General features: G+C 34.3%; 1 long non-coding RNA gene across 2 annotated transcripts in view; it reads right to left on the bottom strand.

Annotated features, from left to right (window-relative positions):
* LOC136029892 (uncharacterized) overlaps nt 1-25,913 on the bottom strand; it is a 268,714-nt gene that overhangs the window by 31,874 nt on the left and 210,927 nt on the right. For both annotated transcript variants that reach the window (XR_010618136.1, XR_010618135.1), the window contains exon 8: nt 15,163-15,221. This is a non-coding gene — a long non-coding RNA (uncharacterized LOC136029892). The remainder of the gene's footprint in view (nt 1-15,162; nt 15,222-25,913) is intronic.

Here is a 25,913-nt window from a genome sequence, read left to right as displayed (position 1 = left end):
TTTATATAGTTATCATAAATATCAATTTATCAATTTCATTCAGTTAGTGTATTTAAAAAAATAAAAATAAAATCGTATACATTTTTGAAGAAAAAATACAGAGTTTAAAAAATCTTGAAAATCAAATAAAATATATGAGAGCAGATAGGGTCAGTCAAACAAGCAGATTACTTTCAACAGAGTGGGCTATTAATATCACTTTGGAAGTGTCACATAGCCCCTTTTTTATTCCAGCAGCCAAAAAAATAGCAGTAATATTAAAAAGCCATAAAAGGGCACCTTATACCTCTTTTTGTTTTATATTAAATAGCTATTGTCACAGAATTTTCTTTGTATGGAAAAAAGCGTTGTGTAGCATCTACACCTGACTAGAAAACTGAACTAAGATTTCAGAGAGACATCGTTTTAGATATAGTCTAAACAACTGTTTGGAGTAATTTCAGTTCGTTTTAAATTTGACTTGAGCGTCCGCCTTTATTTCTACTCGTTATAGAATTTACTAATTCATCCACATCAGCCCAAATGGCTTAAATATACATCTGTAGTGGCAGTTCTGATCTCTTTTGTCCGAGCCAAATCTATTAGCGCTCCCCTGTCTCCCACAAAATCTTAACGCCAAATTTTAACAAAATTTTCATTTATTAACGAAATTGTTATTAATTTATTAATTGATTAACAATCTAATTTTCAATCCTTTAAATTTATTATTACAATTATTTAATTATTATTAAGCCTTTTAATTTAATTCATTAATTTTTAATAATTAATCACTTATTTGTTAACTATATTAATTTATTAACTGCGCTTTCTACTTTATTTTAGTAAAAATAAAATTACAAAAAATTAAAATGATTATAACCGTTCGATTAAACTCAACAGCAATATTAAAAAAAAAAAACATTTTAGATTTAATATTAATCTCGAGATTAAAAAAATATACATCATTAAATCTAAAAAAGTGAAAAAAGGCAAAAAAAAGCATCACATAGCATCTGCCAGAGTTGATTTGAACTCAAAAAGGATTTTAGAGAGACATCGTTTTAGATGTATAATGCAATTCAAATAAAAAGGCACCCTTGGTTTCCATTTGTTTTATATTAAATACCATCTTTGATAGAATTCTCTTTTGTTTGTTGAATGCCGAAAAGCATCGTCATCGTTACGGCGCCTTCGAAGTTTTCGCAATGATGCGTCTGCTTTTTCACAAGTGTAGTCAAGCTCACAAATTGAGCAGACTTTTAGACAAATTGAGCAGACTTTTAGACAAATTGAGCAGACTTTTAGACAAATTGAGCAGACTTTTAGACAAATTGAGCAGACTTTTAGACAAATTGAGCAGACTTTTAGACAAATTGAGCAGACTTTTAGACAAATTGAGCAGACAGTTTTTATTAGAGCTAGTTTGTTTATTTTACGATTCTGAATTTTATTGTAGGTTACGTCATGAATAAGTTATAGTAAAAAAAATGACTAAGAGGCTTGTTCATGGATTTATTGTAAGCACTTTGAAGGGAACCGAGTGCAATAATGACGAAATTCAAGCCTTTAAAAATTGGTTGAGAGGAAACTTAAACATCCATGTAGGCTATCTTCAAAAATTAGGAGAAATCGGGAATTTTTTAATGAAAAAAAAGTTGGATATTCAGTTTTGCAGTTTTGTGTAGTGGCGTGCCCCAAATGAAAAAAGAAAAGAAACATGGGCACAAAGTCAGCAAAAAATAAGCTAAAAACATATGGCAGGTAATTCTCGTTGTTTATTTTCACGGTTCAACATGGCAACACTGACGAAAATATGATACTACCCTTCATAAATTTAAAATAATCACGGCTAAATATGGATGCCCGTTATATGCTGATGCTCCAAAACGCTATTGCCACCACTCCAGAAGATCCAGAATAGGGTGGACTGCGCCAATACACATGACTCGCTCCTGAATCTAAATAAAAGATGACTATTTTCTACAAGTACATGAATTCGCCAGCCTAAAACTAGCTCCTTCGCCTTGTGCCCCCCTTTGTCAAGCCGTCAAGGCAGACACGAAGGCCCACAGCTCGGTCCAACCATCTAAAGTTAGACACGCCAAGAACCGAGTACTTGAGGAACAGCTTCATTCGGGATTGCACTTCTATCTGGAACGTTCTTCCTGGGGATAGTATTCCCGCAAATCCCTTGGTTGACTCCTTTAAAAAAAGGTTCAACAACCATCTACAACCTCGAGGCTTCGGAACGAGGTAAAGGAACAGCGGCAAATCCGAAGCCTTAAAGTACCTTGTGCCGTGAATATAGGAATAAAAAAACTGAGATTGTAAAAGGGCCAAATAATATGTCTTTTAATGGTACTTGTCAGCGTTCCCAACCCCACTCAAAAAGTGAAGTTAGGTTAATCCTAATCAAATATACCAAAATATGACGAAAATATAATACTTTAGAGAGAAAATTATGGAAACTACAACAGAGAATTATGGAAAACGAATGCATTATATTAAATACCTATTATAACCAACTGTATATATTAAACATTTAATTAGAATATACCTCTATAGTAGTTTATATCACTGAGACTAAGATAATTATCTTCGAATACAGACAGAGAATCAAATTTTACTCAGATCAAGAACATAAGTGTCGTTGGTATAGCAGAAGTTACCCTTTTTATGTCCTTGAACTTCAACAGACTACAAAAGGACATCAAATTTATTAGATTTCAAATCTCCAAAGGAAATATTGGCGAAACCCTTTTAGCCGCATAAACAGGGCAGAAAAAATACGTTTAAAACATATTTATATGTTTTTAATAATGTTTTTAGAAATAGAAAAAATGGTCGTATCAAACAAAAATTGTAGATGAGCCTAGAGACCTTCAAAATTAGCTATTTCAGCCAAATATTTAACGACAATTAGTTGCAAAAAAAAAACACACAAAAACAGAATAACTTTGGGGTGTTTCCTCGAAAGAATAGGGCATAAGAAGTCTCAACCCAAATCTCTAAATAGGAGAACTCAAGGTTCTTCAAATTGTTCCGTTATCATTTATTTTCATATTCAATTGCTAAAAACCAATAAAATTCTGCTACGAACTCACTTTGAACCACCTGAAACGGAGAGACCCAACCATATCATTTAAGCCCTTTCTACATAAACTACTGCTGTTACTAACAGCGCATTGCAGCACCAAACCGCAAGAGGTCAGCCCATCTCTGCAAGCATCTCCTCCCGTCCGATCTATTTGAAGCTACACTCTTTACTCCCCAATGAACCCACGTCCTTAATATCCTTTCTTAATAATCTCTAGGACTGGGGAGACGTGAGTAGACGAACTTTTTTCTAGGAGGGCGAGGGTCAGAGAAGGCATTTTATTTTTGTACCATTACTAGAAATTACATTAGAGCATGTACCGTATGAGAAATAAAAAATATAAAACAGTATAATAAGTTTAGGAAGGGGTGGGGGGGGGGGATAATGTTGTCAACATAAAATTTCAGCAAATTTGAAACTTCTCCCTCAAACTAAATACAATCTAAAGTTTAGTCAACGCAAAGTTGCGCTATTTTAATAGTTCATAGACTATCTTTCGATAAAAAAAAAGAAGAAAAAATGAATACGATCAAGTCGACAAAGCTAAAATACGAAACGTTTGATATCAATAGGTACATCAAAAGAATCAACTTATTATGCTGATTCCAAATATATAAGATTCATCAAGTTTAGTGATACCAACTAAAAGTTACGAGCCAGAGAAAATTTGCCTTACTTTGAACTAGAGGGGAAAACCCTACTAAACTAAAATAATTTTGATGAAAATCACACCATCGGATTCAGCGTACCGGAGAACCCTACTGTAGAAGTTTCAAGCTCCTGTATACAAAAATGTGGAATTTTGCTCTTTTTGCCAGAAGACAGATCACGGATGCGTGTTTGCTTATTTGTTTGTTTTTTTGTCTTTTTTTCCCAGGGGTGGTCACATTGAAATAATGGTCCTAGAAGATCAGGAGAGGGCGCGTTAAAACGGAGATTAAAAGTTCTAGCGCCCTTTTTAAGTGACAAAAAAAGTGACAAAGAAAGATACCCGGTGGGCAATTTTCCGTGTGTTTTGATTTCAGGAAAATAATTTCCATGGTAGGGGGCATTTTCGAAGTAATCAAGAAACCGATTAGAGATTGACGTCTTTTTCAAATGAAAGTATGCTAAGGATAATTTTTCAGGCTGAATCGCCCGCAAGAAATTTTACGAGGAGGAGGGATTTTCAGCGAGGATGGAACTGTCTGAAGGGAACTTGACGGCGAAAGGGGGGTGGGTTTACTTCATGTTTGATGAAATTTTCACGGAGGTCCTTACTTTCATTTCCAAAAACTTGTTTTTTTATTTAATTTCTGAAAGTTTTTGAATTAATGCATGTCTGATTTTGGCTCTCCGTACATAAATTATAAAAACTAAATTTGCATATTAATTCTTTTTTTTGCTAAATGGCTTAGTTTTGATTAGACGATTTTGAGAAATAAGGGGGGTGGGTTTACTTCATGTTTGATGAAATTTTCACGGAGGAGTTTCCCTTTTGAGGAAGGGATTTATTTCATGGAGGGTGAGTCAGATTTACCTGCATTATTTGAAAAACGAACAGAAGTTTGTTTTTTTTTTTTTTTTTTAATGAAATTAAGGAGCAACATTAAACATTAAAAAACAAGTTTTTTGAAATGAAAGTAAGGAGCGACATTAAAACTTAAAACGAACAGAAATTACTCCGTATATGAAAGGGGCTTTTCCTCCTCGACACCCCGCTCCTTGCGCTAAAGTTTTTTATTGTTTTAAAAAGTAGAGTTGCGAGAAAGAATCAAACTTTAGCGCAAGGAGGGGGGTGTCGAGGAGGAAAAGCCCCTTTCATATACGGAGTAATTTCTGTTCGTTTTAAGTTTTAATGTCGCTCCTTACTTTCATTTCCAAAAACTTGTTTTTTTATTTAATTTCTGAAAGTTTTTGAATTAATGCATGTCTGATTTTGGCTCTCCGTACATAAATTATAAAAACTAAATTTGCATATTAATTCTTTTTTTTGCTAAATGGCTTAGTTTTGATTAGACGATTTTGAGAAATAAGGGGGGTGGGTTTACTTCATGTTTGATGAAATTTTCACGGAGGAGTTTCCCTTTTGAGGAAGGGATTTATTTCATGGAGGGTGAGTCAGATTTACCTGCATTATTTGAAAAACGAACAGAAGTTTTTTTTTTTTTTTTTTTTTTTAATGAAATTAAGGAGCAACATTAAAACTCAAAACGAATAAAAATTGTTCCATATATGTAGGTTTGCCCACTCCTCAATACCTTCCTCTTTACGCTAAAGTTTGATTGTTTGTCCCAAGTTTTTAAGAACGGTTACTGAAACACTAATACTTTAATTAGAATAGGAAGCTTTTTTTAAAAGTGTTAACAGATTTAGCGTAAAGAACAATGTATTGAGGAGGAGGTAACCATTCATATACAGAGTAATTTCTGTTCATTTTGAGTTTTAATATTGCTCCTTACTCTCAGTTAAAAAAAAAACTTCTTTTTTTCAAAACGCAAAAAAGCAAATTATTTGAAAAATGCAAGAAAAAACCCAGAAATAATCATAAAAAGTTCGCAATTTCCATAGGAAGTGAATGGATCCAAAGGGACTCCTTAAAAACTAATACTACTACGATTTTCAAGGAGTTCAATTTTCAAGATTTTCAGGGAGGAATTTCAACCTTGGAAAAGTTATAAAGTAAGAGAAACTGAAACCATTTTCTTTTCCAGAAGTTGGAGAATGGGAAAAGTTACAGAAAAGAAAGACTACCTAAAATAAACCTTCGGAAATTGTTACCTAGATAAATAACAGAAAGCTTAAGTAAAAGGAAAGGTAATAAGAGAAAACAGATAAATAACAAAAAAAGGAAAAGCAAGGAAAGGATCTTGAAAATCAAATACAACGTGTAAAAAAGGTTTAAAAGAATAAAATAAAGCCTGGAGATAGAATTTTCTTATTCGATCTGATCTTAACCGAACGGAAAGCAGGTCGTCCATAGTTGGGGTGGAGGGACGTCGTAATGGAAGATTTCAAAGAAGTGGGAGGCTTTGAATAGATTGGGATGGAGGTGAAGCGTGCGTAGCAATGTTGGCCTCAGGCGGCTTGGAGCTGCGGTGAATTGTTTGTAGTAGTGGCAGTTTTGCCGGTATTATTTATTATTAAATAAAAAAAAAAACAAGTTTTTTGAAATGAAAGTAAGGAGCGACATTAAAACTTAAAACGAACAGAAATTACTCCGTATATGAAAGGGGCTTTTCCTCCTCGACACCCCGCTCCTTGCGCTAAAGTTTTTTATTGTTTTAAAAAGTAGAGGTGCGAGAAAGAATCAAACTTTAGCGCAAGGAGGGGGGTGTCGAGGAGGAAAAGCCCCTTTCATATACGGAGTAATTTCTGTTCGTTTTAAGTTTTAATGTCGCTCCTTACTTTCATTTCCAAAAACTTGTTTTTTTATTTAATTTCTGAAAGTTTTTGAATTAATGCATGTCTGATTTTGGCTCTCCGTACATAAATTATAAAAACTAAATTTGCATATTAATTCTTTTTTTTTGCTAAATGGCTTAGTTTTGATTAGACGATTTTGAGAAATAAGGGGTGGGGAAGGAGGCCTAGTTGCCCTCCAATTTTTCGGTTACTTAAAAAGGCAACTAGATCTTTTAATTTTTAACGAACGTTTTTATTAGTAAAAAATATACGTAACTTAAGAATTAACTTACGTAACAAACTTTTATATTCTTATATTTTTGATTATATATATGAGGGGGTTAGTCCCCTCGTTAATACCTCGCTCTTCACACTAAATCTTGTTTTGTCCCAATGAATAATTTAAGAATGAGCCCTGAATCAGAAAGGCCGTAGAATAAATAGTTGAAATTACTTCAAATTTTTTTAGCATAGAGAGCGAAGTATTTATCTCCTCCTAAATACCTCGCTCTTTATGCTAAAGTATTTTTAGAACCCCTCATATGCGCAATAATCTCTGTTCGTTTTAAGCTTTAATGCTTCTCCGTACTTTCAATTGAAAAAACTTTTTCATGTTTATATTTTAATTGTTTTTTGTTTTTTTTTTTTAATAGTAGTGCTAGAAAATCCTGCGCTCTTTTCATTGAATTTCTCTTCCCCCATGAAATATTCCTCCAAGGAAATATCCTCCCATATAGCCCCTCCCCTGAACCCCACACCCAAACCAAAAAAATCCCCCTGATAACGTCGATACACTTCCCAGTAACCATTACTGTATGTATTAAATAAAAAAAAACTAATTTTTTTAACTGAAAGTAAGGAGCGACATTAAAACTTAAAACGAACAGAAATTACTCCGTATATGAAATGGGTTGTCCCCTCCGCAGTCCCACGCTCTTTAAGCTAAAGTTTTTAGTTGTTTTAAAAAGTAGAATTGTGGCAAAGAGTCAAACTTTAGCGTAAAGAGCGAGGGATTGTGGAGGGGACGACCCATTTTATATACGGAGTAATTTCTGTTCGTTTTAAGTTTTAATGTCGCTCCTTACTTTCAGTTAAAAGATTAGTTTTTTTTATTTAATTTCTGAACGTTTTTGAATTAATGCATGTTTGGTTTTGGCTCTCCGCACATAAATTATTAAAATGAAATTTGGATATTAATTCTTTTTTTGGCTAAATGGCTTTCTCTTAGTTTTGATCAGACGATTTTGAGAAATAAGGGGTGGAGAAGGAGGCCTAGTTGCCTCCAATTTTTCGGTTACTTAAAAAGGCAACTAGAACTTTTAATTTTTAACGAACGTTTTTATTAGTAAAAAATATACGTAACTTAAGAATTAACTTATGTAACAAACTTCCATAACCTTATATTTTTATTATGTATACGAGGGGGTTTGTACCCTCGTTAATACCTCACTCTTTACACTAAATCGTAAGTTTTGTCCCAATTCTTTAAGAATGACCCCTGAATCAGAAAGGCCGTAGAATAAAGAGTTGAAATTACTAAAAATACTTTAGCATAAAGACCAAGGTATTTATCTCCTCCTAAATACCTCGCTCTTTATGCTAAAGTATTTTTAGAATCCCTCATATGCGTAATAATCTCTGTTCGTTTTAAGTTTCAATGCTACTTCTTCCTCTCATTTGAAAAAAACGTTTTCATGTTTATTTTTCATTGTTTTCTTATAGTAATGCTAGAGAATCCTGCGCCCTTTTCATTGAATTCATTGAATCGTCCAGCATAGCCCCCTCCCCTCAGCCCCACCCCCAAACAAAATAAAATCCCCCTGAAAACGTCTGTACACTTCCCAATAACCATTACTATATGTAAACACTGGTCAAAGTTTGTAACTTGCAGCCCCTCCCCCAGGGATTGTGGGGGAGTAAGTCATCCCCAAAGACATAGTTATTGTGGTTTTCGACTATGGTGAACAAAATGGCTATCTTAAAATTTTGATCCGTTGACTTTGGGAAAAAAATGAGCGTGGGAGGGGGCCTAGATGCCCTCCAATTTTTTTGGTCACTTAAAAAGGGCACTAGAACTTTTCATTTCCGTTAGAATGAGCCATCTTGCAACACTCTAGGACCACTTGGTTGATACGATGACCCCTGGGGAAAAAAAACAACAAACAAACAAACAAATAAACACGCACCCGTGATTTGTCTTCTGGCAAAAAATACGAAATTCCACATTTTTGTAGATTGGACCTTGAAATTTTTTCTATCGGGTTTTCTGATACGCTGAATGCGATGGTGTGATTTTCGTTAAGATCCTATGACTTTTAGGGGCTGTTACCCCCTATTTTCCAAAATAAGGCAAATTTTCTCAGGCTCGTAACTTTTGATGACAAAGACTAAATTTGATGAAACTTATATATTTAAAATCAGCATAAAAATCCGATTCTTTTGATATATCTTGTAGCATCGAAATTCCGTTTTTTAGAGTTTCGTTACCACGAACTGTTTGAAAATTACAGTAACTATTTAATTAAAATTTTCACACAGATCACGGTACCTAACTCAATTAATTTCATTTTAGCCAAAAATAAATGTAAGATATTAAACAGGACCGGTAGTGAAGGAGAGCGTCAGAAACCACCAAGAGCCCCCCCCCCCTATATATGCAGAAACGTTGGACCCTTGGTAAAGTATCAGAAATTTTTTCGCAAGGGTGAAAGAAGTCAAAATACATAGTTTTTTGGCGTTCCAAGTTATGTCAGAGGATACATCAAAACAATCTTTGGGAGGGGATTCCCTATGTCCCCTATGTACAGGTATAGTTTTGGCCCATGATAAATTTGTGCTTCATGGTGGGTCGCGACAGAGGCACGTACACGTGAATTTACAAGAAAAACAAACAAGAAAGATGAAAGAAAAAACAGGAATAATCATTAAAAACGTTCCCGATTTCCAAGGGGCGGACCTGAATCCGAAGTGACTCCTTAAAAACTGAATTTTATAACTCTATTTTCTGAAAAATCACCTTTCAGGAGAATGAAATTTACTTTATTCTATTATATTTTCCAGCATAATGAATTATTCCTTCTTTACAAACCATAAATGTAAATTGACTCAGGAAGTATTATTAAAACCTCTCTTGAGGTTGCGTACACAGAGGTATGTACGCGTGAATTTACAACATGAATCATGTGAAAATAGATGGAAACGTCGGACAATATTTAAACACAAAGGGGGTACAAACTCAGAAACATCTCCCCTCCTGAATATATTGCCATATCCGTGGACTATACTTCCACACTTACAAACAAAAAGCAACAATAGAATTTCAGTTCAGATTTTGTTTAGGGGGGGGGGTCTATTCAGTCAATATATTTAAAATTTTTAATTTAAGGTTTGTATTAAATATACTTTAAAATTGTTTTGTTTGAACTCTAATATGCTCCGAGACCAACAAAAATTCTTTATGAATAAAATATACTTTAAAGTCTTTGAACTTAAATACTGATTTAAAAAAAATTAAAGTTAAGTAAGTCAGAATTCTGTGAAATATTTTTCCTACTACTAAATCTTACAAAATCACCCATAAGCCGAAAATGTGATAAAGCACTTTGAAGAAACAAGTTAGCAATATTTGTTTCACCATAACAATTCAATTTACCAGGAAAACTGTGTGTGAATAATATTAAGCCATTTATCGTGTTTAAGCATTGAGCAGTATAAAAACTTTCCGTTCAAAAGTTCGTTCCAGAACTTAGTTAACTGATTAAAAATTTAACCGTAAAATATGACAGAACCATGCACGTACGCAGCAAGGGAGTGGGGGGTTGGAGGTGGGAAGGCCCGGGCGGATCGAATTTTTAAATTTTACCAAATCTCTTGACACAACTTATTTCGTTTTTTTCTTTCAATAGGCTTTGATAGCAGTATAATGTCGGACCGTATGCTAGATGTCATGAAAAGTGAAGTTAATGATTCATTTATGTTTTTTATTAACACTTTATCAAAAATTACATTTTGTTTGAATATTTATTTTTATGAATTACAAAAGGATCTCGCTATAAAATTTAGCCCCTTCTGTGATGTTTCGGTGCCCCAATAGCTGTGACGAGAAAAAAGAAGAAAAGAAGTGAAAAGGGACACATTAGTGTTTCCCATGGTAAAAAAGGGATTTTCCTTCCTGCTCAAGATGGGGGACCTTAATTCTCCCTTCTGGAACTTCGGCTATGGTGATTCTAAATGATGCGGTTTTATTTTGATCCGACATCATTTTAAAGGGGTTTCAAACTATTTCCCAAATTCCCATAAATTTCTTTTCGCAACGAACTTCTACAAGATTCGGGGAAATAGTAATTACCATTGCCTTTGAATATGTTTTGTCTCCTTTGACCTTTTTTTCAAAACGCGTTTTTAAGTTTTCTGTTGCTCTGTTGTTTGGCACCACAACCATGATTATTAGATCAGATGTTTCTATTCGATCAGATATGTTGCAGCCCCAATCACCTCGATGCATCCGTAACAAGAGAGAAACTGATGCCTTAAACATTGATGTATTTTGTAGACAAAAATTTAGGGCAGCTAAATGCTAGAAGACTGTTTTTTGATTAAACTGCCCTATTCGGCCCATAGGTCCCCTCACTACCCGATACTGATTACTGAAACCCGGTACTCAATACTGATTCGGAAGTCGTATGGAGGAAGAAGTTCAGTCATCAAAAATGTCTTTTCGGACAATAAATGTGGCCAAAAATTCTAATAGAAAAGTCCGTATGTTACGCCTTGTTGAAATTAAGACCGTACAAATATTATGGTGTGCATAGCTGTGGGAATCGAGGGGGGGGGTATATCTTTGGATAATAACCAGAACTGGTAAAACAAAGAACTTTGAAGGTACTTGTCAAAGCAAAATAATTGTAAAATATGTAGGATGAAAAAAAACATGATAGAATCATTTCACATTCATCAAGTGATGCTAATTTCCGTGTATTGTAGATTATTAAGCATGTTTCTACAATGTATATATCACATATGCATAGATACTATGCATAGCTAGAAACAGGACAGGGTTTCCAAGACTGCAACATTCATGAATAGTCGATAGGCATTTGTAACGGTTTAAAAATCGAATTTTCTATTCCATTGTATGTTTCAAGGATTACAAATGCCTAAACAAGGTATAACATCAATAATATACTGATATATTTTAAAGCAATGATAAATTAAATTAATTTATACAGTTTTGACATGGTAAGTCAATAGACGATAAACTACTTTTTCTGTCGAACCTAGGTTAATCAAACTCTTAAGATCAATATGATCCTGTCCATTTTGCTGTATCTTCCTTGATTACTGATGCATACAGATCTTTTTATTTATCCTGAGTGATATTTAACTTCTCACTAAAAGAAATTGTTGTAGTTTTGAACATCCGAAATAAAAATTTTCATGGCTAGTAGGGAAAAAGCTAGATTTTTCTTTTTTCTTTTGAAATTATAAAATGAAAATCTTAAAAATCAGCCTGATCAATTGATTAGGCTTGTCCATTTTGTTGTATCTTCCTTGATTATCGAGACATATAGATTTTATTTATTTTTTCCTAAATGATAGGCTATTTAACTTCTGACTAAAAGAAATTTTTGTAGTCTTGAACTTCCAACATCAAATTTTCATGGCTAATAGTGAAAAAGCCTTTTCTCTGCTTCTTTTGAAATTATAAAATCAAAATCTTAAAAATCAGCCTAATCAATTGATTCGAAATTGATTGATTGATTGAAATCAATTGATTGATCAATTGAAGTTGATCAATTCATCAACCTGATCCATTTTGTTGCATCCTCCTTTATTATTGAGATACGTAGATTTTGGCGTCTTTTTTAAGGTTTATTCCCTAGAAAAAATTAAATGAAAAAATAGAAAAAAATACAAATAATTTCGAGTTTTTGGTGTCTGATTTTCCTGATCTCCTACGGCTACATCAACAAAAGGCGCCTCTATCCATCGACGGAACTACATTTCTGAAACTCGGTGTACACGGTTCTTTAGATTAAAATAAGTTGAATAATAGTTGAAAATTGTCGGAGAAAATTGTTCCTATTTTTTAAGTAAATTTAGATCTTTTTCTGAGAAAAAGTTTAAGTCTTATCGTAATTCTGGCTTAGTAAATGCATAGAGCTGAGAAAGAAAACGAACCCAATGATACAACCCATCTTTGGGTGTAAGTTATGGCTGCAGGGATGTCGCGAAGTCGCTTGTTTCGGAGGGAACATATACCTTAAAATGATATTAAACTTTGGACTAAAAGAATTGCTGAATCTTCCAAAATTATGAATTTTTTGGGGCAGTATCACATCTTCGTCAGTGTTGCCACTTTGAACCGTGAAAACAAAAAGTGCCCAAGTAGTTAAATCTGCAACGATTTCCGTCTGTAAAAATTCAAACATTAACAATTTCTATTTGTTATTCCATTTTCCATTTGTTATTTCCATTTGCTATTTGTTATTTTCATTTGTTATTTCCCAAAGACAACTAGACCTTCAAAGGAGCTGTTAGGTGCATTTCGGTTTTTATATATATTTGTATTTAATTTTTTGCCCCCTACTACCAAATATTGCATAACTCCACGTGGAGGTCTTATTCTTTAAAAATGTATTCTCGAATTTTTTACAAATATACATAGCTGTTTAAGTTTCCAACCATTATACCGCCCTCGTGCATACATATATGGAGATGGTATCTTTGTATTTTGGACAGCAGCCAATTGAAACCGCAGAAATTAATGTAATAATGTAATATCCTAATTTAAATATACATAAAAATATTTTCCAAATGTGTTCTTGTTAAACAAGGCAAGTGGCAGCGTGTCTCGGAAAATAACCCCTTCTCTCCTGTTCGGACAGTTTTGAATTAAATTTCAAGTTTCTAGAAAAAGTAAAACCGAGTTTTTTCGATTTTTTATGAAACATTGCACTACGTATCACCCAAAATGGTGTCTTAGACTATGTCGAAGAATTCAAAAAAGGGTTCAAAAATACGGTTTTTTTACTTGTGACATATCGGTATCTACCTAAAACACAAAATTCGGGACTGTTCTTTTTTTCAAAGAAAAACTTTTTTCAAAAAAAAAAAAAGCTAATTTTTCTTAGATAGCCTTAAGTGATGATTTTGATGAAAAAATTCATACTTCCCAATATATTCCTGTAGTACGCATTGTATCTCAGTAGCTTAACTCTCCCGTTTAGATAGTTTTGAATAAAAATTCCAGAATTTCCAAAATAAAATTTCAAAAAAAAGAAGAACTTGATTTTACTCCCTAAAACTTATATCTACGTTTTACAGCATGTCTCAGCCAAATTAGTGTAAAAGATTATACTCTAGAACACAAAAAAAAGGGTCAAGCAAATTTTCATAAATCTAACTTGCGGGGTTATACTAGGGAAATAGAAACGTTGCTCAGTAAAAGAGATTCTCATAATAATGTTTAACTACATATCCCTGACAAAAGTATTTCTTCAGTGATGATTCTGACGAAAAAAATTATATTTCCATATTTCTCTAACACCCAGCGTCTCTAGGTGACTTAAAAGACAATGAGTGTGCATTTTTTTTTAATATTTATAAAGCTTTTATCCATGCCTTCCACTATGTCTCACTGAAAAAGGTATTTTAGATTATACTTAAAAAGTTCTATCAAGATCTTGAAGATATAATTTTTATTATTATTATTGCTTAATTTGTGGCACAACAGTAACTACCTAAAATAAAAGTGAGGGATGATTTTAGGAAAAAGAAGAATAATTTTAGGGGAACAAAAACATTGCTCACTTAAACATTCTGGAATAAAATTAGTTTCCCCTTTGTGTTTGCGTTTGGTATCAAATTGTGTTTTGAAACTCCTCCTACTTAAGCTCAAGGCTTTCAACCTTCAAGGGTCTCAATTTCAGCCAGTAGACGATTAGTGAAAAAGATGTTATGGTGTTTGTGAAGAAAAAACTAATTTCTCAGGTTTTCAGAATAAAGTTTGACCTTATGTCTCTAGCACAATTCAAGTGATGATTATGATAGAAAATATGGTTAAATACACTGTTTGTAACTTTAGACGCATAAATGTAAATATTGTTTTGTAAACTAACCTGAAGATATGTAGGACTCATTTCATTTTACAGCAGGAAATATATTTCTATTTTCTCGATAGTCTAGCATTTTCTGTCATGTTTCCTTTTCTAAGATCCATTCAATGGCGAAAGGGAGCTAAACTTTGGGCATTTTTGAAAGTGCGATTTTTAAACGTACAACTTTGCCGTACGGCAAAGGAAAAACACAGATAATTGTCCTACACTGACAAAAAATTTACAGTACGGCAAAGGAAAAAGACAGAATAATTGTCCTGCACTGACAAACAATTTACGGTACGACAAAGGAAAAAGACAGATAATTGTCCTACACTGACAAAAAATAAGTGTGCTTTAATCCCAATGGCTTATTTTGGTAAAATATTTGCTTAAGCTAATGACATTTTTCCTTACAGTGTATGTCCAAATAGCGCCGCCTTTCTGCCTTGTTGTCATGCCAAATTTTGGGCCAATAAGAAGGACATAAAACCTGATTGGCTCTTTTAGATGAAATTTTAAGCCAGTAAAATGAAAGACAAGCTTTTGAGTCACAAAATATTTGCAAGAAAACTCTCTAGTTTCTTTCACGAATGAGGTACTTACCTTACTATCTCACTGGGCATAAACATATTTCATTCAGATGTTTGTCACATGGTACCCAACTATAAAAAGAAAAAGAAGATTAATTAAGGAATAGTTAACGAGGGTATATAAAAAGAAGAACAAGTTTATAAATAAAAACAAAGCAGCTATTAACAAACAAGACTAAATTTAATAGCAGGTCCATTAAGCCACTTTTCTGGCATTCATGGCATCTAAAGCCACTTGGAGGCCTTTTTTTTCTTTTTTCAGCAGGAAATTGGACGTTATGGGCTAAAATATACAAAAAGGAAAAAGTAGAACGAAGAAGAAAATCAAAGTAAATCGCAAAAAAAAGAAAGACAAGTTTTTATATAAAAAAAAACACTATACAAAAATGGAAAAAGTAGGATGAAGAAGAAAATCAAAGTAAATCGCAAAAAAGATAGACAAGTTTTTAAATAAAAAAAACAACTATTAACACACAAGACAAAACAGGTCTATTAAGCCACTTTTCTGGCATTCCTGGCATCTAAAGCCACTTGGGGGCCATCAAAAAATTTGATCTCTTTCATTGTCTCAGCAGGAAATAGAAAAAAAAAATACAAAGAAGTTCGACAGTTCAACTGTCTTCAGTGGAGGAAGAAGAATAAAAAAAAAAAAAAAAAAGATTAAAGTCTGCAGAATAATATAGAACAAACTTTAGAAGCACAAACTAAAACAAAAGAATCCCTTTCTCAACATACGGTGAAAAGTCTTTATTTTTAGCCAGTGTTGTGCCAGGAATCATTTGCTAAATTATGCCAAAACTCTATAAAATATTTTTGTTAATTTTGAGTTTGTTGGTGGATTTTTCCTGGAGCCCAGAATAAGTAAATCATGAGCTGACAAGTTGCAACAATCAAAGGACCATGTCGACGACTTAGAATAAAAGGTAAACAATTCATTTATTGTTATGAAATTTAGTCAAACAGTTCATGGTAACGAAATGTAACTAAGGAGCGACCCGGCTCAATAGTAACCGAGACTCAAAAAACGGAATTTTGTTTTACCAATGTATGCATCATGAGAACTGGATATTCATGCTGATTTTAAATATATAGGATTCATCAAGTTTACCCATCAAAAGTTATGAGCCTGAGAATATTTGCCTAATTTTCGAAAAAAGGGGGAAATGCCCCCTAAAACTCATACAATCCTAATGAAATTCACATCATCAGATTCAGCCTATCCTAACTGTAAGGGTTTCGAGCTCCTATCTTCAAAATATGGCATTTAGTATTTTTTCCCAGAAGAAAGATCACGGATGTGTGTTTGTTTGTTTTTTTCCCCAGGGGTGATCGTATCGACCTGGTGGTTCTAAAATTTCGCGAGAGGGCTCATTCGGGCGGAAACTAAAAGTTCTAGTGAAACAAAAAAAAAAACAGGAAAAGAGGGCACGAGAAAAATCTTAGGGGAGGGGGTTTTTCCCCGGCCCCCCTGAATCCGCCGGTGAGTGTGGTAATCATACAATATCTTATATCACAGGAGGAAGAAAGTGTTGAAATTAAAAAACAAAATGGGAGGGGTAAAAGTACTTTGAGTATTGTGTTCTAAGACGAGTATTTATAACAGTTTTTCTTTCTGACAGGTTCTTATACAAAAGTAATTAGTCAGTAACAAGAAAGATGACAAATGTGCCAAATCTTTGATAGATAGAAAAAAAGCACTGGCGTACTAATAACTAAAATTCCAAAGTGTAAGATAACTTTGGCAATTTTAAAACTGTTCCAGGATTTTCATCGCATTTTTCATGTTAGTGGGAAACATGTAGCTAAAATAAAGACAAAGAAATTGGTAAAATTCAAGCTGATGGATTTTCACTTGTAGAGTTACTACAATGAAACTTAAATTCAAAGCCTAAATTATACCCTGGGAGGGTGTTTTCAAGCTCTTAGCCTAAATCATTTCCTATGTTAGCAAATTGTTTAGAAGACAAGCAAAGCCTTAACTAGCATAACAGCCTGGATTAACTTTGGAAAAAGCTTTTTCCTTAATTTTGGCTTGAATCTACTTTTTTTGACTTCAAGTACTGAGATTACAGTTCCAATAACTTATGTTTATCCATATTGGGGTATTTTTTTTATTTGGATACATTTTTCAAGATTCTATGGCATATTAAAAATAAGGATTTATCAAAGATATGAGACTCAATACCCTTCCCAAAGGTCAGACTGGAGGTACAGATCTATTTCCTAAAGTTTCACTTTTACAACACAAAGTTTGTCTAAGTTCATCAATACACAGCACCCTCTGGGGGGGGGGAGGGTTAAATATATATATAATCCAAGAGACCTTATCAAGCCATTTTCTTATGTTCTGGGTCCACTCTGAAATCCGGTCCAACTCAACTGCTTTTGACGATGGCAAAAAGACTATCATCTAGATTTCTATCGAATATTTTTTTTTGAACAAACATTTTCTTTAGAACCAAGAATTTTTTATACTTGGAGTACTTGGAAGCATAAGCGTTCTACCTAAACAAAAAGTGAAAACACCTGCCAAATATTATTTTCCACAGTGATTCGGATGGGAAATTTATCTTTTTAAGTTTTTAGTATTTTAGGTGGGTGGTGAACTACATCTTCTCCCCTCTCCCTAATTCTTCAATTTCATGAATTTCTATACACTTCTTATCGAAATCATAAGATGAAATTAGTTTTAATTATCCACCTCCCCACAACCCAAGAAACTTTCCTGTGATCGAGGCTCTGCTCAGTAACGTTTTCAGTATTATGCTTAGTTAGTTTCATAGTCCACAAAACTAGAAAACTAGGTCAAGAAAACTAGGTCAGGCTGAGGTATATGTGCTGAAGCATTTTCTTCCCAATCACACCTAGTTTCCATACCTCCTATGACCGGAATTCGGCCCTCGCGTGACACTATTTCCCCAGTTTCCTCTTATTCCTTTTGAGGGTTATTCTGAAAATCTTCATCGCCAAGCATTGCCCACTGTTCCAAGGCTGTTTTGCCAAATTGTCAAGTTTCTAGTTTATACAGTTTATTGTTTATGTAGTCCACATACGCATGCATAGAAATTTAATTTTATTATCATATAGATGGATCATAAAAAATCACTAAAATCCAAAGACTTTCTATTACAAAAACTTCAAAAGGCAAAGAAATCAGATTCCTTTCCACTTCACTTAAGTTTGTTAAAAATTCTGAGAACATAAAAGGCACTTGAAAGTTCCCCTAAAATCGAAAATCCATACAATACCAATCAATATCTAGCATAGTTAGTAACTAAAGCAACAGTTTATTTCGTTAAATTTTCATTTTTTCGCTGTATGATAAAGATAATTAAGTTCATTTAATTTCAAAAAACACTTCTGGAAACAGCTTTCTCTCAATAGAAAAATAACAGGAGGGGCTCAGAACTTCGAAAAGAGGTGACTAATTTTTCTCATTATGAGCAAATGGTTTCACTTTTCTACATGAAAAATATTGGTGAGGTTTCTGAAATAGCACAGGAGTCAAGTCAACGTTATTACGTGACCTAAAAATAGTGTTTTAAAGATAATACTGCCAAAACATCTTAACTCAAGCTCATTTATTAAACTGAATAAAAAAAGAGAAAATAACAACTAGGAGCATTTTAATACACATATATATATATATATATATATATATATATATATATATATATATATATATATATATATATATATATATATATATATATATATATATATATATATATATATATATATATATATATATATATATATAAGTTGTCTGTGTGTGTGTGTGTGTCGAGTGACGTCATGTTTGTGTGTCGACTGACGTCATGTTTGTCGACTGACGTCATTATAAGGATTGAGCTGTATGCGTCACGAAGTTGTTTGTCGACTGACGTCATGTTTGTCAACTGATAAAATTACATACCGGGACACCGGGACACAAATGACGACCGGGACACAGGGAATATAAATGACGACCGGGAACCTCAAAGAGAAATTACAGACTGGGACACCCGGACACAAATCACGACCGGGACACAGGGAATATAAATAACGACCGGGACATAGGGACACAACTACAACGGGGACGCCGGGGGCACAGGCGGGATATATAAATGACGACCAGGACACAGGGATTGTTCGAATAGAAATTACAGACCGGGACACAAATGACGACCGGGACACCGGGACACATCATTAGAATAATGAGGTATAGATCTGAATACGGATTGTTTTTCCCATGGACAATTATAAGTTGCATGTTCAAAAGTCAGTAAACCTGACAATCTATTTATATGCACAGACAATGGGACATCGAAGAATGTTGTATATTCGCATGTTTTACGTAGTTAAAAACATATATATATATATATATATATATATATATATATATATATATATATATTTATCTCTATTCACAGGTGGGACACAGGGACACAACTACAATGGCGCGTAACTAATATGGCGCGTAACGACTTACGCGCGCGGGGGGGCTTGGGGGCGCGAAGCGCCCCACCAACTAGGTGTTGGGGTGGCGCGAAGCACCACCCCAACAGCTAGTATATATATATATATATATATATATATATATATATATATATATATATATATATATATATATATATATATATATATATATGAGGCGTGTTTTTTAATTAAGGTCCGTTTGAACATAAGTGCGCAGCAAAAATTATTTCAAAAAAATAAATCTATTTTCAGAAAGTGCATACTTTAGTCTATTTGTCGACAAGTTGTTTGAAACACTTAACATACCTTTCAACTAATTTCAAAGTCTTTATAAGAACTTGCCGCTGGTCCAATAACCAAGAGTTCACTGTAATTTTTACGTCTTCGTCATCTTTTTAACGTTTGTCACTGGGGTGGCAACCGGTCGAACCGGAGATGAAACATAGGTTTCACATATCAGGCTCAAATCGAGGCAACAGAACATGGAATGGAACCACACACACTCCCCTGAAAATTTGAAGGCCGAACATCATCTCTGCCAGTGCAAAATCATGTTTTTTTTGTCAACTTCATGCAACGGAGGGCCACTATCAATGCAGAAGCATACTGCCTAATCCTCAGAAAGCTCCGCAAAGCGATTAAGAGCGAGTTTAGAGCAAGGGGCGCTAACCTCCTGCCAGCTGGTGTACATCTTAGGCCACCTTGTGTACCATACAGTTCCGTAACACTTTGGCACAGTTCTGTCACACTTGGCACAATTCGTCACACTTGGCACAGTTCCGCCATGCTTGGCACACGCCACCTAGTGCACTTGCTTTCTGAGAGACAGCAATCCCTCAGTTTAGGGATGAAGGATGATAGATTCCTAAAAATGGTGCTTCAGGCAATTTCTATGGGGTCAAAAGAAAAACAAGAGGCTCACGGATTGACATGAAAATGTAACGATTTAAAATATATACGTGAAAGAGATCAAAACAGATCGGAGTTAGGGAGGAATGTTTGCTGTTGTATTGACCCTAATGGCCTAGCTAATATGAGTTCCGGTACCTTTTCTGGGTCCGAGTCAAATGAATAACCAGTCTCCTTCCATGGCACAAAACGGACAATTTTAGAAAATGATGCGGATAACATAAACACTATTCAGCGTTTGTGACTCATTGTGTGTTGGTCACATGGGGCGATTTCCTTTCAAATGAGCCTCCTTTCCTTACCTTCGAAATTACCCCCTCGTGCTTCTAACACAAAAAAGTAATTTTCCTTGTTGTTTACGGTGGAGGTTTAACTTGACACAAAGAAGCATGGTGGTGCAATGAGTTTCCGGTAGTGGTTAGAAGTAGTAGTAGTAGTAGTAACAGTTATTTCAAAAGTCACTTTATAATAAATGTTTGCATAAACAAATGCCATCTTGTAATATTATTCTATTTCAAGTAGTCTGGCAATTTTCGTCAGTTGTTCCAACAGCACAGCGCAGAGCATATTCCTTTGAATCTGAAGAGTAGCGAGCTGTGATGACATTCGTTGTCCCCTTCTCTTCGTCCCTTACGTACCCCTCAAGTTTGATATCGTTACGTACCATTACGTACTCCCCTCAAGTTACGTACCCCTCTGGCAATTTTCGTCAGTTGTTCCAACACTGGAGATTGAACACGTCAATTTTCGTCACATAACATCCCCAGCAGGGAGACTGGTTCGAAAGCCGGATCCAAACAGTATAAACAAACAAACCCAGAACAAACGGATCACACTTCTCACTCTATCTCACACCAAAAAATAAATGTCGAAAAACATTTATTAAAATTATTATCAATATTTATCCGATAGCTGGAGGGCCGGGAGCTACTCACAAATTAATATTTACTAATTAGCAGAGCTTTGATTTTAGTTTTTAATGTTAATAGCGATAGACTCTGATCAAAAAAAGATTTATACGTGTTCCAATAATTTGTAATAACATTTTTAGGCGAAAATATAGACCGTTCGGAGACAATGAAAGGCACAGTAAGCTTGCTTAAAGGACAACGAGTATTATATGGTCGGACTGAGGAAGGGCCTGAAAAAATGATTTTAAAAAATCTGGCTGCAGATCCTTTAGACAACGGACACGGAAAAGTATACATTGAAAAGCTAAATTTGTCTAACCGGAATGATATTGAAATAATTGTAAAGACTCTTAGTTTGAGATTTACCAGAAAGAGAAACTGGGGAATAAAATAACATCTAAAGGATTATCATTGCTTTATTTTGTAACTTCACAATAGGAGAAATATGTGACTGAAATGTACTCAAATAAATAATCGAACAGTAATTGATATAAGAATGAACAAGAGAAAAATAAATTGATTTTAAAGCATAAAAAGGAAGGAAAAATTTAAGACAATGCATTACACCTACGTTCCTTCCTAACTTAAGCCTTAGGCTAGTGATATGACCTTTCCAGCTTAAATTCTGATCAACAATGACTCCAAAAACCGAGTTGTTTACACTCGATTTATTTTTATTACTCAAACTCCAAATGTGACTTCAACCTCTTGTAACGCTTGTACTGCAGTAGAAGTTCTTGAAAAAAAAAAACATAAAAAGAGTCTTTGAAGTGTTGACAACCAATTTGTTACAATGGAACCAGTGAATCATCTTTCTCAGTGATAATTCGAGATTTAATTTTAGAGATTGATGATCTATGTCGCAGGTAGAGTTGGCTGTGTCATCAACAAACAGTAAACTGTGATCCATATCAGTCCTATAGCAGGTTAGGCTTAGAGGGAGATTATTTACATAGATAAGAAATAACAGTGGTCCAAGTATGGACCCCTGAGGAACCCCCACAGCATTATGCGGTTTTTCCTCATCTGAAATGTAGCCATTTGCATCCAATATTTATTTTTTGTCCTTGAGGTAAGATTCAATTAGGAGACTCGCTTGTCCTCTGACACCGCAATTATGTAGCTTAGATAGTAGAATTTCATGAGAAATAGTATCAAAAGCTTTTTTTATGTCAACAAATATTGTTGCAGGTAGCAGACCTTTATCCATGGCATCATTCAAAAACTGTGTTAGCTTTAATATTGCATGTTCTGTAGAGTATGAAAACCTGAATCCAAATTGAAATGGGCTGAAAAAATTGGTTTTCTTCAAAAAACTGTACAACCTGTTATATATACACTTTTCAATAACTTTGCTAAAAGCGGACATAATGGAAATAGGTCGATAATTGGATGGATCTTGCTTGTTTCCTCCTTTATGTAGGGGAATAACTCGAGCTGTTTTCATCACTTCAGGGAAAGATCCGTGTTTGAAGCATAGATTGACCAGATGAACCAGCACTTGAGCATAGCATCCAATGGTTTGTTTCAGTAGATAAGTAAATGAGCAATCGGTTCCTTCTGAATGTCCGTTCTTCATGATATTTATCAGATTCTTAAGTTCCACTTCAGTTACGGGAGAGAGGAATATCGAAGAATTGACGGGACGTGGTAGAAAGTCGCAAAATCCAGATTCCAGATCCAAGCAGTCATTCAAATTACTGTTTACGGTGGCCTCTCCAATCCTAGCAAAGTACTGGTTCATTTCCTCGGCTACCTTTTGCTTACCATTCACTGTTGATCCGTCCGATAGATTCATTGGTTCGGGCAGCCCTTGACTTTTGCTTTTGTCGAGACACTCGTTAATTATTGTCCAGGTCTTTTTTGAAGACCATTCAGCTTCGAGAAATAGTTTCTCAAAATGAATCTTCTTCGCCCATCTTATCAGTCTTGTAAGATGATTTTTATAAGATTTGAATGTAGTTTCATTATTTGATGTGGGAGAATTTATGTATTCAGCGTATGAGGGTCTTTATCCTCGACGATCATCAATGACTTTGGAGGGTCGTTAGTGCCTTTCGAGGATCTTCATCCTGGAGGATCATCAATGGCTTTTGGATGACCTTAAATTTTTTACATTTAAATATTTAAGCCAATTAAATCTCAGTCAATTTTCGACCTCATTTTCAATTAAAAAATGAAAAACCAATTTCAAAACTATACTTCGGTCAATAGCTCTTTACTAGGCTGCGGATACTGTTCCAACCATGATAACGGGTTGCTATGAGAAAAAGATTATAAAACATACCCGTAAGTGCTCAAAACTAATTAAATGCATTTCCTTGCAATTTTGTCACTCGGTTGGTTTTAGAACAATTTTTCCGGTTTGTAACCTGATATAAGTAACTTATTCTTTAAGAAGGAAATGACACAGTTTCTTCAATAGACATCGAAACAGAAATCCTTGGTAAACAAAGATGAAATGCAATAATCAAATAGACGTACATACATCAAACAGGTATTTTCTTTCTTTTGAAATCCATGTTCAAAAACAAAGAGGTATTGTATTATTTTGGCAATTTTCCTCAAATTCACGCTGCCTACAGAAGGTGCATTCGACTTCCTTTCTCCAATAACTCCTCATCGTAGCTCTTCAGAGAGTATAGATTCAACGTAGCTATTAGGAGAGCGAAGAGCTTTCAACATCTCCGAAGCGCCAAGACCTCTTCGGTTCTACCTCCGGACTCCAGCCCCAGTTCCTGATAGTTCGATGGGCAATGAAATCAGCAATCATTACTGTGCATTTTTACTGATGGTATAATAGTAGGCCTACCCACTATTTTTTGTGAAACCCGTTCACCAAATTTAATGATTAAACATTAATGCTATTTAAAAGAGGAGAATGTTTAATATAGCCATATTTTAGAGAAATATTGCCATATTTCATAAAATAATGATTCTATAATCAAACAATTCGTGGTAACGAACTGTAGTAAGGAGCGACCCGGCTCAATAGTAACTGAAAAACTAAAAATGGAATTTTTATAACAATAGTTACATCAAAAGGATCGCTTTTTAATACTGATTTTGAATATATAAATTCCATTAATTTTAGACTTACCCATCAAAAGTTACGAGCCTGAGAAAATTAGTCTTATTTTAGAAATTAGGGAAAAACACCCCATAAAAGAATCTTAACGCTAAAGCGCTCTTTACGCTAAAGTGTTTTACTCTTTTAAAAAGTAGAATTGAGAGAAAGAGTCGAACTTTAGCGTAAATGGCGAAGCGTTGAGGAGTGACAAAACACCTTTCATATACGGAGTAATTTCTGTTCATCTTAAGTTTTAATATCGCTCCTTACTTTCAGTTAAAAAACTTGTTTTTTTTTATTTAATATATCATGAAACCATCCGTTCATAGATCCAACATCATTAGCATTCGTTACTAATCAATTATTGTTTTTTATTTTGGTTCCTTAAATTACATACTGGTACATCTGCATTATTAGTTAATCTATGCTGCTACGTCGTGACACTCAATTTTGGAAGAGCCGCTTTTTAGAATACTGTTTTATCTGGATTAAAATTATAGCGTCACTGAAAACCGCTATGAGGGGTTCCTCACTATTCCTCGAAGGTACACCGAAGTTTGTCCTCCTACCCTGTTCCTAAACTTACGACTGTTTTTATGACCATGGTTCTAGGCCCATTCCCCTCACGGAAAATTAACCTCCTCGGTACACAATTGGGTGTTTCTCTGTCTGCATTCGGAAATAATTAGCTTAGTCTCAGTGAGATAAACTACTATGCAGGTATATTTTTGTTATATTTTTAATATATAGCATTGGCTAGGTATTTAACATAATGCGTTCTGGGCGGCCTGCTTTCTATAATTCTCTGTTGGAGTTTCCATTTTTTGTTACTAAAATATTATATTTTCATCAAATTTTGGTATATTTCTTTTGGATTAACGTAACTTCACTTCCTTGGTGTGGTCGCTATAACACAAAAGTACCCAGAAAGTATGACAAATAAAAATAATGAATAATAGAAGGAGTTTTGGAATATCCTACCTATAATCCCAAATATAGGCAGAATATGCGGTGTAGAATATCCTACAGAATTTATTTTTACGTTTTTATTTATTTTAACTTTTTTCGAGTCGTGGGGGAGGGCTGAGTTAGCATAGCAGAGTGAGATATACAGGTTAAAGAAAATAATTTGAAAGTATAGAATAGGGGCAACTGTAGAAGATTTGCCCTTTGATGGGGGTGCACAGAGATAACAGGCTGGGACTAAGAGATACGAGTAATTATCTTTGGCGACTTGGTCTGGTACTTCCTGGCTGAAGGGCCACGAGACGGAGATCACCACCCCCAGTTTGGACTATATAGTCTAGTGACGCATACTTTGCTCATATCTTTTCTACTATAATTCACAAGAGAGGAATTTGGCAAAAAATGAAAAATTAATCGCATATTAGACAGGATTTATTTTTGAAAAAACTC

Source organism: Artemia franciscana, chromosome 8 (assembly GCF_032884065.1).
Source record: "Artemia franciscana chromosome 8, ASM3288406v1, whole genome shotgun sequence".
Lineage (NCBI taxonomy): Eukaryota > Metazoa > Arthropoda > Branchiopoda > Anostraca > Artemiidae > Artemia > Artemia franciscana.
This window is presented reverse-complemented; position numbering and strand designations above follow the sequence as displayed.